The 4,556-nt window shown below is 32.5% G+C and overlaps 1 pseudogene; it reads right to left on the minus strand.

The window, feature by feature from the left end:
• Positions 1 to 1,224: 1,224 nt before the first annotated feature.
• LOC100722164 (olfactory receptor 4K14-like) lies at positions 1,225 to 2,150 on the minus strand (annotated as a pseudogene).
• Between the last annotated feature and the right edge of the window lie 2,406 nt (positions 2,151 to 4,556).

Here is a 4,556-nt window from a genome sequence, read left to right on the forward strand (position 1 = left end):
CTAAGCTAGGAATGGCTCAACAAAGCCAGCTGTAGTTCTGTCTCCAAGCTTATCCTGCTCAACTCCAAAATAGTGCCTGGCCAATCTCCCACTCCTATGGGAGAACTAGTCCCCCACACTCACTGCCATCCAGGGTCGTTCTTTGATCTGCTGCTCCCCCCTGGCACTGCATCTCCCTGCCAAGGCCTTCAGGCTTGCTATCCACCAGCTTCACTGTACCCATGCATCTCTGGGTTACAACAGCACTTCTTGCATGGTGGTCCCAGGTCTGGTGAAAGTGCTGCCAGCTACCACCTTCTTCTGTTTAAATTTTTATTATTTTTTTAAAATTCTCTCAGTGGGCTTCAATTCTCACTTTAGTTTCTTCCAGAGTTGATGGGACCCACTTCTTTCCTTTTTGTCTTCTCCAGGATGCTTTATTATAGCATCTGAACTTTTTCTCTCAGAGAGGCTATTTACTCTGCTGCTTACTGTTCCACTATCTTCCTATAACCCCTCCCAAGTTTTTTAATCACTGTTTTCTCATTCACTATTCATGTTTCCTCTTTTTTGCAATCATATTTAAGAAAGCATTTAATTAGGACAAAATAATAATTTAGTTCTTTTACAAAAAAAATAAGTGGAAGTTTAGAGTGAAAGAGTATTTTGAAATACTTGTTTCTAAATTAAGTAAGAGGGGGGAAAAGCAAAAGAAAGTCAATAAGATGCTTCCCACTCAGCTAGAACCATACCTTAACAAATATATATTTTGTATGACCTTAAAAATATAAGAAAACTGGGCGCTGGAGATTTAGCTCAGCGGCATAAGCGCCTGCCTTGCAAGCAGGCAGTCGTGAGTTTGATCCCCGGTACTGATAAAAAGGAAAAAGACAAAAAAATATATATAAGAAAACTGGCCAGGGGTTTAGCTCAATGGTGTAAGTGCCTGCTTTGCAAACACAAGGTCATGAGTTTGATCACCAGCACCAAAAAAAAAAAAAAAAAATAGCAAAACTGAGAGATAAATTCCCCCTAATGATGACTAAATAGACTTGGAATCTAGGTAACATAACATAAATGTTTTCTTTTTAGTTCATAAATGTTTAATTGGTCTGTATTGTATTAATACTATTGTGTACCATGAGAAAAGACACAAGTATAGATATATATTAAGTGCTGTAGATTTCAAGTTATTTGAAAAACCAAAGTGTTACTAATTTGAAATACTTTTGATATTTCTGGACATTAATGATTTTCTTTCAAATATATGTAGTAGTTTCTAAATCTCTGCATAGCACTTTTCATCTCTTTATTTCTCAAGGCACAAATGGCTGGATTTAGAAAAGGTATAATAGAGTAAAAGACAGCAAGAAATTTGTCTGGCCAGGTGATATTTAGTGGAAATGCATAAATAAATATGCCAGGCACAAAGAAAAGCACCACTACTGTGATGTGAGCAGAGCAGGTGGACAGTGCCTTGGAAACATACGTTTTAGAGTTTTGGCCGACAGTGAAAAGAATGTGTAGGAGATCAACAAAGTAACAAAGCAGGTTACAACCACCAGCCCACTGTCAATATTTACTGAACTGTACAAATTATAGGAATCCATGTAGGCCAAGTTCATCGCCAGTAGTATATCACAGAAGAAGCTGTCTGTTTCCCTGGGGACACATAATGGCAGTTGCACAGTCACAACCATTTGATTCATGCCATGCAGAGACTGTTATTCATGCAGTCACCATGAGCCTGGTGCTCCTGTGCAGGCTCTTAAATGTGTTATAGTCGAGTGGTTTGCAGGTGGCCACTTAGCTGTCATAGGCCATTACCACTAGCAGCACCATCTCACCTCCTACAATGAAATGGACAAAAAGGGTATGACACATGCATACTCCAAAAGAAATGGTCTTGCTCTCTTTGAGAAAGTCTATGATCATCATAAGAGTTGTCACTGAGGAAAGCCATATATAAACAAATGATAAGTTGGCCAAGAAGAAGTACATAGGAAAATGCATATGGGGGTCAGTGATGATTAAAATCATTATGACAATATTTCCATATAAAGTGATCAAGTAAAATATCAGAAAAATCAACGAGTAAGATATGAATATTCTGAGTGGCAAAGTCCCAGAAGCACAAATTCTGACACTACAGATTGATTTCCTCCAAACATTTTTGGCAGCATGTTCTTTTAATTACCCTAGAAATCATAGATTAGTTAGTGGGATAAGAAAAATAGTGTAAATTTTTAAATTTACTACTCACATTGAATTTAACACCTATATCTGTAATTGAAAAGTACAATCTTGACAAGATATATTGCACAGTATATATATACACACGTATATATGTATATATACCTCCATGTGCCAAGTTATAAGTTGCCTATGAATGGCTTTGTCTGGAAACAGAGTCTGAGATGGAATTCATATCCAAACAATTCATTGAGCAAGTGCTCTCACATGAAAAGAGTCATGAAAGCAACAGAGACAAAGGATATTCTAAAAAGAGGATTGTGGTAATACCGAAAAACTACCTTCTGTCTGATATTACAGTAAGACAAACCACTAACAACAATAAAGGTCAAATAGGTAGAAACATGATAGTAAAATGATATTGTTTCTCTGATTTATATGTAATGACTGTCTCACACTTACGTTGAACTATTTTAATTAGAAATCCCAAGTTATGCTCTTTATTATTCTTCTAACATGTAATAATATGTTGAGGTAATCTTTGAGAGAACTTCTGCAGAGGTGTATAAAAGTGTTATTATGTTGGCCTGATTATTTGGATGCAAATTCAGGCTTATGATGTATCATTACTTAAAATCTAAATCTAATGAAATTAATTTAGCATGCTAAGCTGATTGCAAAGAAGATAGCAGTGCAGAGACATGTAAAATGGATTAACCAAACTTCAAGGCAATTGTGACTCAGATTTTGATTTCATGAACTCTGAATGGAAGTTATTTATCATTGAAGCTTTTCATTAATGATCATTTACCTTCAAATTTATATTTTATTGCTAGAAAATCTTTACATTTTGGAATAGTGCAGTCTTCTGGTCATCAGAGATATAAAGTTTTGTACCTATTTGTCTGTTTTCTAAAATACTTACATACACTGGTAAGCAAGGTATGCCTTTGATTACTAGAACCAAGTGAAGGTGAAATTCAACATACAGTAGTTATAAATAATTCACCTCTAAATATAATAGTCACTGCTTACCTTGATTCTGAAGTAAGTTGAAAATATTTCTCAGGATATACACTGGAAAGATGACTATCTATTTCTCTTCCTTGTTTTATTTTTTGTACTCAGCATTGAATCAGTTTTTGTGTAATCCTTGGTGCTACACTGTTTTCCTTTATTTTACTTTTCTTTTTAATAGTTTTTTATATTCCTTGCAATCTCCCTCGATGAAGCAAAGAGAGTGGTTGAAAATGAACCATTATAAAATGAATCATGATAAAAACTGGATTTGATTTTTTTCTTACAATATTTATAGAGATATACAGTAATGATGGAGAGGGAATATTTTTCCTAAGGCAGTACTAAGTAAAATATCCATTTACTATGAAAAAAAGAAACATAAAATACTAGCATCACAGTATACAAATGAACAAATATATATATATATATATATATATATATATATATATATATATATATTCTATAGTAAATTCATTCAATTTCAAGAGAAAATATTCTGACCTTTGAGCACAGACATATCTGAAAAATCTGGCTTTTATCTTTTGCCTTAATTTTTTTATGAATGCAAACTTTTCTGTGATAGTGTTTGAAAAAGTACTTCTTTACACTTGTTAGAAAAAACATTAAGAAAGTATATAATCAATAACAATTGTATAGACTTATATGTCACAATGTATGAATAAAAATATTAGTTTTCTAAATGAATTTTGAAATTATGAACATTTTAAAATATTAGTAGCTATTATTATATTATTCTCTTAATTCTGATTCATATTTAGGAAATTTGTAGAATAGAACAAACACAGACTTGATTTAGTGAGACCTGGTCTAAAATGTAACTATTTCTTCTTGACAAATGACTTTAAATTTAATGTAGTTCTGTTTTCATTTCTAAAGTTTTAAAAAGAGTACACTCAGTCTAACCTACATGTCCTGAAGATGAATCAGAAAATGTGCAAAAACTCTTCAGCTGATTTCCATACTCAGTTAATGTTAATAAATACTACTTGATTCTCCTATCTATTCATTAGAGTGAATCTTAAAGTATACATTTTCTAGAGTCTATTGTCAATAATTTTACAATATACTTGAATACCTTAATTCTTTTTTACTTTATAGATTTTTTAAAAATTAACTGCATATTTATGGTACTTTAAGCAAAGTATCTATAATAAATTTCTCTAAAATATCTCTTACTTATATTTTCTTTATATTAACATCTAGATTATTATACACTCTTATAAGATAAAAATATACAAAAATCATGTCACACAAATTTGTTATATCCAGGGTTAACTAGTTTCATCATATGTTTTGTCTTTCCTCGGAGACGTTATTAATACTACTATATGAGAATTTGTAAG

This window comes from Cavia porcellus, unplaced genomic scaffold (assembly GCF_034190915.1).
Source record: "Cavia porcellus strain 051 isolate PalLab524CR breed Dunkin Hartley unplaced genomic scaffold, mCavPor4.1 scaffold_6, whole genome shotgun sequence".
NCBI lineage: Eukaryota > Metazoa > Chordata > Mammalia > Rodentia > Caviidae > Cavia > Cavia porcellus.